Here is a 17,894-nt window from a genome sequence, read left to right on the forward strand (position 1 = left end):
AAGATTTCCCCAATGAATATGCATGAGGTCTATTAGTATACAATGAAAGCAGTGCATGCAAATAGATCTCATGCATATTCATGGTGGAAAGCCTGAAAACCCGACTGGATTGCGACCCCCGAGGAGGGACTTTGACACCCCTGGCATACACTGAGCATTGAATTCAATATTTAATGCACATTGGGGATAACTCTATAACTTGGCAGCAAAAATGTGGGCACTACAATGGAGTATGTTTAGTGCCAATTCTATAAAGAGTTCAGGGTGTGCTAAGCGATTATAGAATACTAGCATAAAGCAGAGCTGGTATACCAAAATTTAGGTTCTTCCGCCAAGAAAATTGTGGTCATGGCTGGCATAAGTTGGCGTGCCTAAGTAAACTAGTTGCCTAACTATCATATGGAATGAGTTTGGAAGTCAGTTATAAACCTAGCTTTGAAATGCACAATGAACTGTTTCGTTTCCCTCCCCCCCTCCCAAATCATGGATTGCATTTGAGATTGGTTCGAAAATGGTTTCTTGAGAATGAGCCGTGGAAAGAGCTACATGGAGCTGAAGAGACAGACATCGGCAACTGAATGCCAGCAGAGAAAAAAGGTTACCATTCACAACCGAAAGAAAATGCAGCTTAGGAAAACTTTGAATCATCTCACCTCGGGGAGTACAGGGAGGGATGAATAACATTTTGCTTCTGAATAACCCTTTCTAAAGGAAAGCTCTGCAAAAAGGTGTCCAAGATTTTACCAACCTTAAGGGAAAGAAAAAGTAGAAGTGAAAACATGGAACAGGATGTAAGTTGTTCCTTCTCTTTTTTCTTTTTTTTCCCCCCAAAGAGATGAATGTGTAAAAAGCCTGGGCACATTTCTATCTTAACTTCACCATGAGTGAAGTTGTGTCTCCATCCCTTCCCCTGTTGAAATTTCCCAAGGCCTTGCCTTTCTGTCTGAGGACCTCTTGGTCAGATAAATTGGTTTAGACTCATTCCAGTTTTCTCAGCATTGGCAGCTAGGGATATCTTGACTTAACAATGCTGGTCAGTGTTCACTGTGCAGGAGTCTAGAATCTCTGTTATTACAGATGGAATGGGAATGTGGATTCTGGATTCTGGGTTTTTACACACACAGAAGCTGAATCAGTCCCTGGAATTACAAGTAAAGTATGATTCATGTAGCACAGGGCAAAAAGTTTGGGTCTGTTTATTGTGTTTCAAAATGGTTTTAATGGAACTGACAGGCATGCAAATCTGCTCCATGCATATTCATTAGGGCTATCCTGAAAACCTGATTGGCCTGGTGGTCCTCCAGGACAGGGTTGGAAACCACTGCTCTAGAGCATGAAGTATGTTTATTAATATTTTACATTGAAGCTTTGGAAACATATATAACTTTGCATATATAACCTGGTAATATGTGTCATCTTCCATTCGGGGGGGGAGAATAGGGGGGTGCAGGGGTAGGATGAAATAGGTCATATAGAAATGTATATTGAAGGAATGAGAAATTTCATATTTTATTATAATTTCATTAATTACTTCAATACAATATGAATAGGAAGGGGGAAGGGGAGGGGGAAGGGGGAAGGGAGGTGGAGGTTGTAGGGGGTTGATATGGATCTTATGGAAATATATTTTGGAGGAATGATAGAAATATGTATGAAAATATCATAATTGTGACTATTTGAAATGAAATCTATTTGTATTATATTATATTTAATTATTTTCTTCAATAAAATGTTATAAATTAAATTCTACATCTTATCTCCAGTTTAGAAAACTGTTTAAATCTACTTGTTTAAGAAATTTGTAGATGTATTCATTTATAATTGTCAATTTATTACTTGTGGCGTCTTTTTACTAAGGCACACTAATCGATTTAGCGTATGCTAAAGACATTCCAAATGCTAAGGCGTCCATTATATTCTATGGGCGCCTTAGCAAACAGTGTGCGCTAAATGGATCCCTGTGTGAATTATACTTGGAATTCACCGTCTATGAACAGTTTCTTTTTTGTTTGTTATCCGTATTGACCTGCATGGTATTACAGGATAGAAATAAAATTTTATGTTATTTCCTTCATAACCTAGAGCGGAGCTTCTCAACCCTCTCCTGAAGGCATACGTAGCCAGTTGGATTTTCAAGATTTTCACAATGAATGTGCATGGGAGAGAAACAATGGTCCTCCAATATATGCAAACTTATCTCATATCTACTATAATAAAATGCTAAGCGCGCATGTGCACTCTTACTGGTGTGTTCCCTGATCCCTGATCTGTAGGTCTGTGGCCGGCAGAGTACGCATGCGCGAGTCTCCAGGACTGTCTTCTGCACCTATGCTGTGCCAATTGCGGGGTTTAAAAGCCGCGGCGGCGCCTCCTCTCACGAGCCGCACCAGCGTCGGAGAAGGGCTCCCTGCTGGCGGAGATCGTGAGAGGAGCCGCCACGGTACCTGTAAACTTTTTTTAAAACCTTCAAAACGTGGTAAGGGAATGGGGGCCGATAAAGAAGAGGACTCCAGCCGCGAACCGCGAAACTTAAAAAAAAAATTTGGCACGAGCAGACAAGACCGCGGGAAGGGGGGGCCAACAAAGAAGAGGACTCCAGCCGCGAGCCGCATGGAAGAAGCTGGGCCTGCCTGCCTGCGGGGAACACTATAAGGGAAGGGGGGCCATGGAGCAGGCTAGACCTTGGGAAGGGAAGGGGGAGGAGCCGAACGGAGCAGCCAGATCGCAGCAGGCCAGAACGTGGGGGAGGGGCCGAACGGAGCAGGCTAGATCGCGGTAAGAGAAGGGAACGGGGTGGGAGGGGAAATGCTTCTACTACTGCACAGGGACCTGGAGGGGAAGGCAAATACCGCTGCTGCTGCACAGGGAAGTGAGGGGGGGAGGGAAATGCTGTTGCTGCTCCACAGAAAAGTGGGGTGGAAATGCTGCTGCACAGGGAAATGGAGGGAAAGAATGACAGATAGACAGCAGGAGGGAGGGAGATAGAAAGAAAGAAAGAAAAACACAGGGGCAGGGAGAGGGACAGAAAGACAGACAGAGAAAGGGGGCCAAGGAGAGAGAGAGAGAGAGAGAGAGAGACAGTGGGAGAGAGAGAGAAGACAGAAAGAAAGACAGACAGACATATATTCTAGCACCCGTTAATGTAACGGGCTTAAAGACTAGTATATATATATATATATTAATTGTGGTGATCCTGAAAACCCGACTGGTTAGGTATGCATTCAGGAGAGGATTGAGAAACACTGACTAGATTATATAGGATAGTACTCAGTCCAAACAGGTCAGCTTTTCAGGACATTCCTCATGAATATTCATGAGAGAGATTTACATACAGTGGGACTAGTTAAGACTGCAATTCTTTCTCATTAGGGGTATCTGACAACTTAGCTTGTTGACAGCCATTGAAGACAGGGAGTAAAGGCCAAGACAGCACTGCAGTAGCTCAATAAAAAGACTAGTTTTAAAATATTTTAAATGATTTAAGAGGATCTAAACTCAGGATTTGCTACTTGTTTGACTGCTACTCAAGTAAGATACTAGTCAGTGTTGTTATACATACTAAAGCACTTGTTTGTTCATTTACCTATATGAGTGATTCTGGAGTTGAATCCGCGAGTAAAATTAGTGAAAAAGATGTGAACAGAAAGAGCTCTACGCGCAGATATTTTGGAGAAAGCTGGTCGAAAGAAATATTTGCCATGGTCTAAAAGAGATATTAGGGGCTCCTTGTACGAAGGTGCGCTAGTGTTTTTAACGCATGCACCGGATCAGTGCGCGCTAGTCGAAAAACTACCGCCTGCTCAAGAGGAGGCGGTAGCGGCTGGCGCGTGCGGCATTTTAGCGTGCACTATTCCGCGTGTTAAGGCCCTAACGCTCCTTCGTAAAAGGAGCCCTAGTTGTGAGAAAGAGGAGAAAGGGATCACAGATTCCACCCACAAAACCCTAATCACCCACGAATTTGTGCACCTCTAAAAATCCAAATATATTTCACTCTTTCTTTCTATAAATTGATGTAGTTTTCTTTGCTTGAAATGCTTCCCATAGAAAACCACCCTCAAAAAATTTGTATCTAATTGAATCTCATCTGTTTGCTTATATTTCCACAGTTCCTTTCAAGGACCCAAAGTGGATCAAAAATAAAGGCCAGAGCAATATCTGGGAAAGAACAATCAAAGGAAATATGCGTTGATAAATCACATAAACTCCATAAATATAATTTTATCAAAAACATATGAGGGTGGTTTGAAAGTTTGGTAAAAATGCAAGTTAAACAATGGCGTCTCCATCGAAGGCTATACACTCAGTCTAGCGAGTTTCCAGTTTTTTCGTAAACAATTTTTCCTGGCAAAACTGGAAACAATAAGACATTATTGATATGGGGAAACCCATTGTTTGGATTTTTATCACAGTATTTTTTATCATTGTATTTTGTTAATTGAATTTCCATGGTTTTATATGTCAGTGTTTAATAAATTATCTCCAGAACATCTGTATCCACAGTTTTTGTTTTCATCGGTGGCTCATCGGGTCTCCCCATTTTTCTTTGTTGGACAGACTAGATGAGCCATTTGGCCTTTATTGCCATCATGTTATAATGTTTCTATAACCATAAAGCCCTATGACCTCACAATGCAGGTGTAAAGAGCCTTAGCCTATAGGAATCGGAGATGCAAATGTTAAGAGCCTTAACCAATAAGGAGAGAGATAATGGTTACTGCAGATGGGCATTTTTTTTTTTGCTCCTTCAGCTTGTCTGCGGTGTTCTTTGCTCACATGTTTAAAGACAATAGACTGTTTTCAGTCCAATTCATTATATGTGAGTTTGCAAATCATTGGACCCCTGAGGAAGGCGTGTTCGCCGAAACACAAAATGTGTAGGATCCGGTTGGATTTTTATCACTGTATTTTTTATCATTGTACTTTTTTAATTGAATTTTCATGGTTTTATATGTCAGTGTTTAATAAATTATCTCCAGAACATCTGTATCCACAGTTTTTTGTTTTTGTTTTCATCGGTGGATTGTTTCTAGAATAAGCAGCAGAAAATATGTTTTACTCTTTGGGATCTTGACAGGTACTTGAGACCTAAGTTGGCCACTGTTGGAAACAGGATACTGGACTTGACGGACTTGTGGTCCAGTGGCGTAGTGAGGAGGGGCAAGGAGGCGGACTGCCCCAGGTGCTATCTTGGTGGGGTGCCAGCACCTCTCCGTCCTTCCTTCCCCCCTCCCCATACCTATTTAAATCTTTGCCAGGTTCTCCAGCCTGCTGCTCGCGCCAGCCTGGCTACCCTCTGAAATCACTTGCAGCGCAACAAAGGGAAAGCCAACACCGGTGCGGCAGCAGGCCGGAGAAGCTGCCCACGTTGGTGAAGATTTAAAGAGGTATGGGGGAAGGAATGGCACAAGTGTGACATGAGGGGCAAGGAAGGAGCGGGGAGGGTGTGTGCAGAGGAGGGGGCAGGGGGTGCCACAGTCCCATGCACCCCCTACCCTCATTATGCCACTGCTGTGGTCTGTTCCAGTATGACAGCTCTTATGTTCTTATTTAGGAAGTGCTAAGTTCTCCCACATTAGCTCAGCATTAGCCAGTTAGCATGCGGCGTTGCCAAAAGAGGTGGTGGAGACAGAGACTGTGTCTGAATTCAAAAGGGCCTGGGATAGGCAAGTGGGATCTCTCGGAGAGAGAAAGAGATAATGGTTACTGTGGATGGGCAGCTCTATGACCTCACAATGCAGGTGCACAGAGCCTTAGCCTATAGGAAGAAAAGATGCAAATGTTTAGTACCTTAGCCAATAGGGAGAGGATGAGATAATGGTTACTGCAGATGGGCAGACTAGATGGGCCATTTGGCCTTTATCTGCCATCCTGTTACCATGTTTCTATAATCAAAAAACAGCAAGGGAATATATTTATCCAAGGTGATGCTTATAAATCACTGTTGTACTAATCACCTTTGTTTTACTTCAAGCACTAATTTCAACACAAGGCTGATGTGGTTAAGTGAACACTCAGACCCACAGCTGAGATCCGGTGAAACAAGTTCACGGGGCAGCTGTTAAGGAGACCATCATAGTTGTTCACAGTCTCCTCCACCAAACAAAGACTAAATAACAGAAAATAAAACTTAAATAAAAATAAAATCATAAATTTCACAACAACTTAACTTTGAATGGTGTAGATGGTACACATAACTGCTCCGGGCTCCTCCGTTTATTCACAATACCGACCCCCCCAACCTAGGTTTCACCCGCTGGCTTCTTCAGGAGGGGTACTACAATTACAAGATAACTCAAATCAACACTACACCACACAGCTTGCTAACTTAATAAACACTACATTTGAAATACTCAATGTACACACTCTCTCTACAACTTACCGGCACAAACACTCCATACTGCTCACACACGCACTACTGACAAGAAGAACTTCCCAGCAGGCCACGCTTTAAATACACTCCCCTTTTACTACCTACTACATCATCACTTCTGACATCATGATTGATTATAATTGAAACCACAGGCCCCCACAGGATTAAACAATGATATTGAATGGTTTCAATTATAATCAATCATGATGTCAGAAGTGATGATGTAGTAGGTAGTAAAAGGGGAGTGTATTTAAAGCGTGGCCTGCTGGGAAGTTCTTCTTGTCAGTAGTGCGTGTGTGAGCAGTATGGAGTGTTTGTGCCGGTAAGTTGTAGAGAGAATGTGTACATTGAGTATTTCAAATGTAGTGTTTATTAAGTCCATGTTCTAAAGAGCTTACCAACCCCAAGGGGGAATGTTATCAATCTGGGCTATGGTTAACATGTTATTCTACCACTAATTCATGCTGTTTTAGCCCTGGACCCAATTAATGCAATGACACCTGGTCATTAATAAATAGGGTTAACAGTGAAATTACACGTCTTAACAGTAGTCCACATTGATAACTTTCCCTCATGAAATTGATACCATTGCTATATGTAATAATAGTGAAGGCGCTCATAAAGAGATCTCTTGCCCCATCCCAAGCTGAATGGCCCGCGCTGCTCCCAACGCTCCCCGCGCTACAACCGCTAGCCTGGTTTAGGAGAAGAGGAGCTAGGTGTCTAAGTGGCAGATGAAATTTAATGTGGACAAATGCAAAGTGATACTCATTGGGAAGAATAACCCAAATCACAGTCACCAGATGCTAGGGTCCACCTTGGGGGTTAGCGCCCAAGAAAGGGATCTGGGTGTCACTGTAGACAATACGATGAAATCTTCTGCCCAATGTGCGGTGGCGACTAAAAAAAGCAAACAGGATGCTAGGAATTATTTAAAAAGGGATGGTTATCAAAACTAAAAATGTTATAATACCTCTGTATCGCTCCATGGTGCGACCTCATCTGGAATATTGCATTTAATTCTGGTCTCCTTATCTCAAGAAAGATCACTAATATTAGATGCCACGTTCATTCCATCTGAGTTTTAATCTCCCTTCCCCTGAAAGGTTTATCCCTGTAGTCCTGCTAACAAAAGCATCATCTCATTCCTCATCCTCCTACCATACATTCCATCCTTTTCTCTTGCAGTGAGACTTGTTCCTGGAAATATTCTCGCTAGAGGCTGTCAAGCTAAGGCAGCGTTTCCATTCTTCTCCTCTCCTTCCTGCTCCCCAGCAAATAAATTCACTGGACCAGCTGGAACTATTGAACTGCATCTTGCCAAGTTTCAGCAGTACAGGAGCAATTCAGCTCTGGGCTCTGTTTCATGCTTGAACCCAGGAGAAAACCAAGTACGTACTTTATATCTTACTTTGAAACATAGTACCTAATAAATGAGACCAATGTATTTTGATCACTTCTTATGGAACTGAAGCACATGGAACATTCTGCTCCCTTATTGCAAATGTCTTCCCCCGACAGCTGGACATGATAAGAACAATTCTAATTTTCCTAATTCACCTTCCAATGCATTTTTGGCCTCTTGCAGTCCAGACATGCCAAGTCATCCAGTTCCATTTTTGGACCATCCTGGATTTCTGGGCAGCCAATCTTGGTGCATTATGGGACTGGCAGCACCGATTTCAATGGGCAGGATCAGGCACTACAACCCCCACACTGCTTTGGGATGTAAGTTCAAAACCAGGACTGGCCAAAATGTCTCCAGACTGGAACTGGGGACCTTGGCATCTCTGTAGTGAATGTGTCGGCGCGTATTAAAATCAGCAAAGCAGGACTGACCCAAAATCTGAAGGTGACATAGAATAAATATGGGCTGGTAATTTTTCACATAAAGAGGAATAAAAAAGTATTTTCTGCCTCAGGCCTGTTGGTGGAGGGTCTCTTGAGGGTCCAGAGCATTCAGAAATCAGTGCGGTTTGGCTCCTTCTTCCACTCCTGGAATGAATACAGCAATATATTAGTGTAACTTTCCAATACTGGTCTGTTCACAGATGAACTCATCAAAAATAAGATTTAAAGCATACATGGAATTTGAGGCAGAGAGGGAGAGTTGCCCATGTGCAGTAATGGTTTTGATTTTCAGATTCTTTTTCTTTAGTTTAACCCAGCAATTTCCTCCTGTTTCTTTGTACTTTCAGTTCAGCCCTGGAACTAGGGCTCAGATCTGGTTGTTATGAGCCTCCACTTGTAACTACCTGGGACCTTTCCCTCTGTTTATAGCTTCTTCTCCTAGGACAAGCAGGATGAGTCAGCCACATATGAGTGTTGTCCCAACAGCTCCCAATAAGCTCTCCAATAGCTCAGAGAGATTTTCTTTTTTCTCTCTCTCTCTGAGCACGTGCAGTGCCCGGGCCCCACTGGGCATGCCCGAGCCCTACCCATTTCCCCCTGCTTCCCCCTAATCCCCAGTCTTTAGTTTCTGCCCGTTCCCATCGGTCGGATTTTTCCACAGCTCTCCATCACCATTTTGTCTACAATCAAGACTTTTTCTACGTACCATCTTGAAGATGCCAGAAACATCTAAGAAATGTCCGGGCTGCAGGAAAAGGATGAGTACACTGGATCCTCACAATCTGTGCATTTGCTGCTTGGGCCCAGTGCACGAGGAACAGTGTTGCTTGCACTGTGCCCACGTAGCTGACTATCCTGCTGTCCACAGAGAGCCTACGTTACAGGTAAGTAACTACACTTTTCTGCTTACTTTACATAGGGAGAGTAGGACACAAGTGGTAATTATGCCCCTATATAAGGCTTTGGTAAGACAACCTCATTTAGAATATTTCGTACATACAATTTTGGAGACCTCACGTTCAAAAAGATATATGAAAAGGATGGATTTGAGCCAGAGGAAGGCTACTAAAATGGTGGTCTTCATAAAGATTATGGAGGCAGACTTAAAGAACTCAATATGTATATTTTGGAGGAAAGGCGGGAGAGGGGAGATATGATAAAGATCTTTAAATACCTACGTGACATAAATGCGCATGAGGCGAGTCTCTTTCAATTGAAAGGAAACTCTGGAATGAAGGGGTATAGGTAACGTGACCATACGTCCCGTTTTGAACAGGACCAACACGTTTTTAATTAGCTTGTCCCGTTGTCCCGAAACGCAGCTTCGAGACACCGAAATGTCCAGTTTTTCAGTAAACCAATGCAGTGTTCTCCCTAGCACAGGGGTGCCCAAAATGAAGGCAACGGGAGTCGATCGCCCAGGAATAACACCGACGCAGGAACAGATCAGGAGCATGTAGCAACTGCACAGGCCGACACCCTCCCCCGACATCAATTCTGACGTCAGAGAGGAAGTTCCGGGCCAGCCAATCGCTGCCTGGCTGGCCCAGAACTTCTTCTCCGATATCAGAATTGACGCTGGGGAGGGTGTCGGCTTGTGCAGTCATTGCACGCACCTGGCCTGTTGCTGCAGTGGTGGCTTGGAGAAATCAGCGGCGGCGGCTGGAGGGGGCAGGGAGAGAGAAAGAAAGAAAGGGGAGCAGGGAGAGAGAAAGAAAGAAAGAATGCATAGTTAGAAAAAAGTGCAACCAGAGATTCACCAGACAACAAAGGTAGTAAAAATGATTTTATTTTCAATTTAGTGATCAAAATGTGTCAGTTTTGAGAATTTATATCTGCTGTCTATATTTTGCACTATATTTGTCTATTTTTCTATAGTTGTTACTGAGGTGACATTGCATATTTTAAAGTCATCTGTCTTGACTTCTTTGAAAAAAACCTCAAATATAAATGATAATTAACATTTTCTCTGCATACTTTTCTTAAAATTTTATGGATACCATTATAAATTAATAAGATATTGTGTGTAGATGAAAAATAAATGGAAGAAATTGGGGGAAGGGCTGGAGTGGGGCTAGGGCAGGATTGGGGGCAGGACTGAAAATTAGTAATGTCCCGTTTTGAGGAAAAAAATAAATGGTCACGTTAGGTATAGGATAACTGTGAAAGGGGACAGACTAAGAAGGATCCTCCAAAAATACTTTTTCATGGAAAGGGTGGTGAATGCATGGAACAGCCTCCAGGTGGAGGCGATGGAGACGAAATATGTAGCTTGGGTTAAGTACATTGGATCTCTAGGGACAGAAAAGGATAGTAGATAGGTAGTATCCATGACATCCTGTTTGTCTGTCTTGTCTGTTTAGATTATAAGCTCTTTGGAGCAGGGACTGTCTTCTTCGTGACTCTACAGCGCTGCATGTGTCTGGTAGCGCTATAGAAATAATTCATAGTAGTAGGGTGAAGAGTTTTAGTCTTTGGGAAGCAGAGCTGAGACTGATGTCATAATGCCTCATTCCACCAATAAGAGCCAACCTCCTCAGTGATGTCACAATGGCTTGATTGTCCTGGACTCCCCTCTGCCCTCCAACCCAGCCAGCCGATTAACCGTTCCCCTTAACTGTATCCATGACAACCTGTTTGACTGTCTTGGCTGTTTAGATTGTAAGCTCTTTGGAGCAGGGACTGTCTTCTTCGTGACTCTACAGCGCTGCATGTGTCTGGTAGCGCTATAGAAATAATTCATAGTAGTCTTTGGGAAGCAGAGCTCAGATTGTAATGTCATAATGCCTCATTCCACCAATAAGAGCCAACCTCCTCACTGCTGTCACAATGGCTGCCCTCCAACCCAGCCAGCCGATTAACCGTTCCCCTTAACTGTATCCATGACAACCTGTTTGACTGTCTTGGCTGTTTAGATTGTAAGCTCTTTCGAGCAGGAACTGTTCTCTTACTATTTGTGACTCTGTACAGCGCTGCGTGCGTCCGGTAGCGCTAAAGAAATAATTAATAGTAGTAGTAGTAGTAGTAAGAGCATGGTTAAGCAGACTAGATAGGCCATAAGGTTTTTATCTGCCTTCATTTTTCTATGTTTTTATTTTTCTCCGCCCCCCACCCCATCCGCTCTTTCCCTGCCCCCTCCTGCTTCGCGCACGTGCCCCTTCCTTCCCCCTGTGTGTCTTTAACGTTCCCAGCAAGAGCAGCAACCCCAACCCGCAAGGGGTTGGAGGGCAGAGAAGCTGCATCTTGCGGCTCTTTGCAAATCTCGGATCAAACATGTTGGCTGAACTGGCCCTTTGCTGGAAAAAGGTTGCCCAACCCCTGCCCTAAACCCGTCAATTGATTGGTATTAATTGCAGCTGATAGAAACCAATTTGCAGTCACAGGCTTAACTGCGCTTCTTCGATATATCTGCCACCCTTAGCATTCAAATTCTTTAGCGAATAACTGCAAGGGGGTGTGGAGGTGGGAGGGGCATTGGAGGGGCAAGGGCAAGTCCAGCACTTACGCGTAAAACTGGCAGGATAGGTGCGAGAATTTACACTAGCCTTTGGCATGGCGCACTTGCTCGCGATTAAAGTTTGGCACTGAAACGCAAACTTAAGCTAGTATTCTTTAACCCTTTCAGGACCAAGGGACATATTTGTCCCATAACTTTAAAATCCTATCAATTTTGATTGGGATAGTCTACCGTTCTAAATTTGATATGTACGGATTCCATAGGATACTGCCTTTATGTAAACAAACTGGTTCCGACATTCATTCATTAGCGTCGTTGCCAGATTGACGAGAAGATTCACTCGCCACACTGTCCATAAGCCAGAAGTGTGATTTTTTTAAATAAAAATAATGATATTTCACCAAAAAAAATCAATTTTTTGGCATCTGCAAGCCCTTTTTACCATAAAAATGTCGTCAAAACCACAAAAATTGGCCTACGATCCTTATGGTCCTGAAAGGGTTAACAGCAACTATACATTATAGACTTCACGCTTAGGGCCTGTGCCTAAAAATAGTGTCCCAATTGTAGGTGGTAGTAGGCGTCCTACCACCGTCTAATGGACCAATTGGGACACATGTTTTTTAATCAATGGAGCAACTGACGCCTACGATGTAGGCCTTGTTTGCCTGCGTATGGAGACGTCTAGGCACGCCTAAGGCCAGTGTAGACGTAGTTTAAGATGGAAGTGGCCTTAGGCATCTGTAGACAGTGGAATAGTAAGAGGGGTATGAGGGGCTGGACCGCCCTGGGTGTGATCTTCCTAAGGGCGCAACGCCCCTCCCCCCCCCGCTACTCTCCTTGCCACGCGCACCCCTTGCCTTCCCCCATACCTTTTTTACTTCCACAGCGCGAGGTTACTGCCTGCATTGGCGTCAGCGCTCTCTTTGACGTCACTTTCGGGACCTGAGCCTAGGAAGTGACTTCAAAGGGCGAGCCGACACCGACGTAGGCGCGCTGCTCATGCTGGAGAACTTAAAAAGGGAAGGGGAAAGGGAAGGGGGCGCGTGTACGGCGTGGGGGGGGGGCTGCTTACCCTTATTACACCACTGTCCGTAGTCGTGATTCTGGTCGCGGCAGCTACTGGTGATTGACACACTGTCGGCTCCCATTTTGTGCTGTTTCCAGAATCAGGCCGTTAGGATCCAGCATTTAAGCGCCTAGTTTTACGTGAGCCTCATAGAATTAGCCCCTAGGAGTCGCTATCACAGAGTGACCATGACCCGAGCCCAGAATCAAACCTGGGCCCGGCCAGGTGGCAGCGCAGAAACTACGAGTGAGCACTCGGACCACCTCAGGTTTTCACGCTGTGAAAATGATTTATGCTAAGAGACAAATGTGTGTAGCTCATCCTCCGTATCCTTTCTGAGACAACCTCTCAGAAAGAAGGTGTGTGCTAATGAGCTCAATTCATTTACGCTGAGGTTGAGTTGATTGGCAATTCATAGAATCATCCATCTGGTTCCATTTACAGCGTCACCCATGACGACAGAAGTGTGCGGGCCACAGTGTTTTTCTGCACCAAACATTTTAGTGTTTCTGGTTTGATCATCACATTTTCTAAATTCCTACAAGTGTGCTTGGACATGCAGAACTATCTGTCCCTCCTCTGTCTTCCTCTCCACAGCCTTGTGCCCTACCCTCTCTATTTCCTGTGCAATTACTGGAAGCATTTTCCCCTCTGGGGGCAGGACCAGAAAGTGGTCTTGAAATTAAATTAATCATCAGATTTTGACTCCAAGGACTGAGGAATCAGAGAACTTTCAAAAACAGCAAACCGCATTAAAAAAAAAAAAAAAAAATAACTTGGAAAAGACAGATCAGCTGGATGGTGATGGTTCCAGGGAAGCAGCTCTTTGGGGAGGAACAGAAATAGCACAGAGTTTAGCCTGGGTCTATGTGTCAGTGACCGAAGGCAGCTAGAGCTAGGTGGAATGAAATGCCAGAAGTTTCCGCAGTTCAAATATTACAGGCCTGCTGTAGAGACTGCGGCCTAAGTCAGACGTCGTTGTACTGTGGAGTTACATGTCTTCCTGCATTCCTCTTTGCTTCTCCATTAGAGCAGCTCATGAATTGCCTATATAGCCAGCCTTGGCATGAAGAACCAAACAGGAGGAGACTGAGAGGGGACATGATCGAAACATTCAAGATAATGAAGGGAATAGACTTAGTAGATAAAGACAGGTTGTTCACCCTTTCCAAGGTAGGGAGAACGAGAGAGCACTCTCTAAAGTTAAAAGGGGATAGATTCCCTACAAACGTAAGGCAGTTCTTCTTCACCCAGAGAGTGGTAGAAAACTGGAATGCTATAAGCGAAAACACCCTCCAGAACGAGCGCAGGTAGGGCTGGTCTCGGTTGGGGCACAGGTCTTTGACCTGGGGGCCGCCGTGTGAGCGGACTGACCCAGCAGTGGCAATTCTTATGTTCTTAAGACGGGTTGTTCACTATCTCCAAGGTAGGGAAAACGAGAGGGCACTCTCTAAGGTTGAAAGGGGATAGATTCCGTACAAACGTAAGGAAGTTCTTCTTCACCCAGAGGGTGGTAGAAAACTGGAACGCTCTTCCGGAGGCTGTTATAGGGGAAAACACCCTCCAGGGATTCAAGACAAAGTTAGACAAGTTCCTGCTGAACGAGAACGTACGCAGGTAAGGCTAGACTCAGTTAGGGCATTGATCTTTGACCTAAGGGTCGCCACAGGAGCGGACTGCTAGGCACGAAGGACCACTGGCCTGACCCAGCAGCGTCAATTCTTATGTTCTTAACATATTTCTTTCATCTGCCATTAAATTCTATGTGGCTCCCTGAAACCATCAGAAGTATACACAGAAATGCCATTAACTAGAATTTTGGCAATTTTAAATACTCTATTTTGTAAATATTTTCAGAATAACCACTCTAGCAGCTTATTTCCATTCTGGCCGATATTCAGCTAGTGGCAGTCAGTGCTTTTGTGGGCCCGCCAGCTGTAGTCCTGGATATTCTATGCACTGGCATGGAATATCTGATTAAGCCCTTAATTGCATTATCGGAACCTCTTAAAGGCAAGACTACTATTTATGCAGCTTAGTTTAAGCTTTTGCATTATGGCTCGGATTCTCAAACTGTCACCGGCATCAGCCGGTGACTGAAAAACAGCACCGGTCGCACGTCACTTAGACTACGGCGCCGTTTTAAGGATCATGGTCTGCGTCGAAGATTGGCATCGGGTTTTACAGACCTACGTTTCCGTCACCTACCTTCAACATAGAATCACGCTTAGAGGTGCCAAACGTCAACCCCACCCCCCTAACCACGCCTCTTTTGGCGTGGGAAGTGTCTGTGTAGATGCAATTAAGGTGCCTTTTATATGTAGGCCTCGTGGCACCTACTTTTTTATTTTCGTAATTGGTTTTTAATGGCACAGTCAAATATCATGTCGTTAATGGCCAATTGAAACACTCAACTTAGGTGACGTTCGGATGCTGTTTTGAGAATCTAGGCCTATGTTTTTAACATGCCAACTCTGCCGTGGAACGCTCACAAGTTAGATGATTTTGGGTTCAGGTGCTAACCGAGAATATTCAGTGGCGCTAATGGGTTACATGCCACTGAATAGTTACAATTAGCCACAAACAAGCAATTTAAACGGCCAAGAACCCCCTCCGGGTCTTTTTAATTGCTTTGAATATCTGACAGATTGGACCTGATTCTCGACCTAAGCGCCTCACTTAATGTTTTTTTAATTGGTTTAATTGGCGCTGATAATTGAAAGCACCATTAAAAACTAATTAAAAAACGATTGACGAATTAATTTGCTGGTAGGCGCCTCACTCGGTAAGCGCCTACTGCCTCAATGTAGAAGTCCACACCGAGGCGCCTACCTGCAAATAGGCACGGTTGGGGAAGATTTGGTGCGGAGTTTGGACACAGATTGAGTCAGGCACCGGTATTTTCGGCCAGGAAAACTCTGGCTTGATATACCAGCACCTAAAGTATATGCGCATACTGGTATCTATGTTGATTCAAGCGCCGCTATGTTGATTCTCCAAACAGCACCTAACTTTGATTGACATGCAGTAGGTGCTTCTTTTCTAGCTACCTACTAAGTTAGGTATTGCATATAGAATCTGGTGCATTGGTTTTAGTAAAAACTTTTTGCCTATTTATTTATCTACTAGTTTTTTAGCCATTACATTAACGGGTGCTAGAATAGATGTGTAGATTTTGGCATTTCTTTCTTTCTTTCTTTCTTTTGTTCTGTCTCTCTCCTTGCCCATTGTCTGTCTGTCTTTTTTTTTTTCTTTCTGTCTCTCACCCCTATCCAGCAGCACCACTTCCCTGCTCCCCCTGTCCAGAAGTAGCCCTTCTACCTTCCTTTTACCTACCCCCTGTCCATCAGCACCCCTTCCCTGCTCCCCCTGTCCAGCAGTAGCCCTTCTCCCTTCCTTTTACCTCCCCCCTGTCCAGCAGCACCCCTTCCCTGCTCCCCCTGTCCAGCAGTAGCCCTTCTCCCTTCCTTTTACCTCCCCCCTGCCAGCAGCACCCCTTCCCTGCTCCCCTTGTCCAGCAGTAGCCCTTCTCCCTTCATTTTACCTCCCCTCTGTCCAACAGCACACCTTCCCCAAGCAGACTTATCTGAGAAGTCTTTCTTGTTTTGTTTTCAGATGCAACTTTGGCAGGGGCAGCCGCAGGTTCTTTTTTTCAGCTTGAGAAACTGCCGCACGAAAACCTCAACTGCCGCAGATTCCCAGCTTTGGCAGGGGCTGACACAAGCTCCTTTTTTTAGCAGGGGAAACTGCCACACACAAAACACAACCTGTTGCTGGGGAAACCGCCGCGTGCAAACTGACACAGCCTTGGTCTACTGCGCATGCGGAGGTACGGCGCCACAGATCACGGACCAACTGATTTTGAAGTTTGCATGCGCGCTAAGAGTTTTATTATAGCGGATAAGGTCTATGGAGTTTGGTGCATTTCTAGTTCCGATGTTATGTAATGTTGTGGCCCACTAGGGGTATTACTAACATTAAGGCAGCCAGTGGCATAGTAAAGAGGGGTAGCGGAGGGTGGCTTGCCCCGGGCATCATCTTGGTGGGGGCACCGGCACCTGTCCTTTCCTGACTCCCCCCCACCCACTACCACACATGCGCACCACTTCCCTTCCCCATACATTCCCCAGCATGAGGGGCAACTCTAAGCTGCTGCTCGCGCCAGCGTCGGCTCTTCCTCTGATGTCACTTCCTGAACCCGCTCCTAGGAAGTGACGTTAGAGAAAGAGCCGAGGATGGCGTGAGCAGCAAGTTGAGGTGGTTGCTGGCGCCAGGAACATTAAAGAGGGGGGAAGGGGCACGCGCGGCAGATGGGGTGGAGGTGGCGAAGAAGGTGAGAGGGGGGGCACCACCATCCCGGGCGCCCCCTCACCCTCGCTACGCCACTGCATGCATCCTTCTGTGTTTATAGGTTACCCTACCCTGCGATAGCTGATGCCGATTACAAGTCCTAGGTGTTTTGCTGAACCAAGATTTTGCTCTCTAACTACTAATAGAAACATAGAAAATGACGGCAGAAAAGGGCCATTGCCCATCAAGTCTGCCCACTCTACTGACCCACCCCCCTAAGTCTACTCTTCTAGAGATCCCACTCCTAATGACCCATCTCCTTAACTCGACCCTCTTAGGGATCCCACATGGGCATCCCATTTACTCTTAAAATCTGGTACGCTTTTGGCCTCGATCACCTGCACCGGAAGCTCGTTCCAATGATCAACCACTCTTTTGGTGAAGAAATACTTCCTGGTGTCGCCATGAAATTTCCCGCCTTTGATTATGAGCGGATGCCCTCTTGTGGCCGAGGGTCCTTTGAGAAAGCAAATATCATCTTCCACCTCGATACGGCCGGTGATATATTTAAACGTCTCAATCATGTCTCCCCTCTCCCTACGTTCTTCGAGAGAGTAGAGCCGCAATTTGTTCAGCCTCTCTTCGTACTAGAGATCCTTGAGCCCCTAGACCACACACGTAGTTTGGAAGTTAGTCACCAGGGTCACTAGTACATCTGGATGCGCCATTGACCAAACCCAGCAGCGAGAATACTTTCCCAGCTGGAATTCTGTAAGCAAATTTACATCAATCAGAAGCTGAATCACATCATCCAGCTAGTTACTGCTTGGAGTGGTATCTCTCAAACTGTGTGTTTA

The 17,894-nt window shown here is 44.9% G+C and overlaps 1 protein-coding gene across 1 annotated transcript in view; it reads left to right on the forward strand.

Annotated features, from left to right (window-relative positions):
• NDST1 (N-deacetylase and N-sulfotransferase 1) overlaps positions 1–17,894 on the forward strand; it is a 329,606-nt gene that overhangs the window by 23,128 nt on the left and 288,584 nt on the right. Inside the window, exon 2 of the mRNA XM_033927725.1 lies at positions 7,559–7,761. The gene's annotated coding sequence lies outside the window, so the exon portion shown is untranslated. The remainder of the gene's footprint in view (positions 1–7,558; positions 7,762–17,894) is intronic.

Source organism: Geotrypetes seraphini, chromosome 18, assembly GCF_902459505.1.
Source record: "Geotrypetes seraphini chromosome 18, aGeoSer1.1, whole genome shotgun sequence".
NCBI lineage: Eukaryota > Metazoa > Chordata > Amphibia > Gymnophiona > Dermophiidae > Geotrypetes > Geotrypetes seraphini.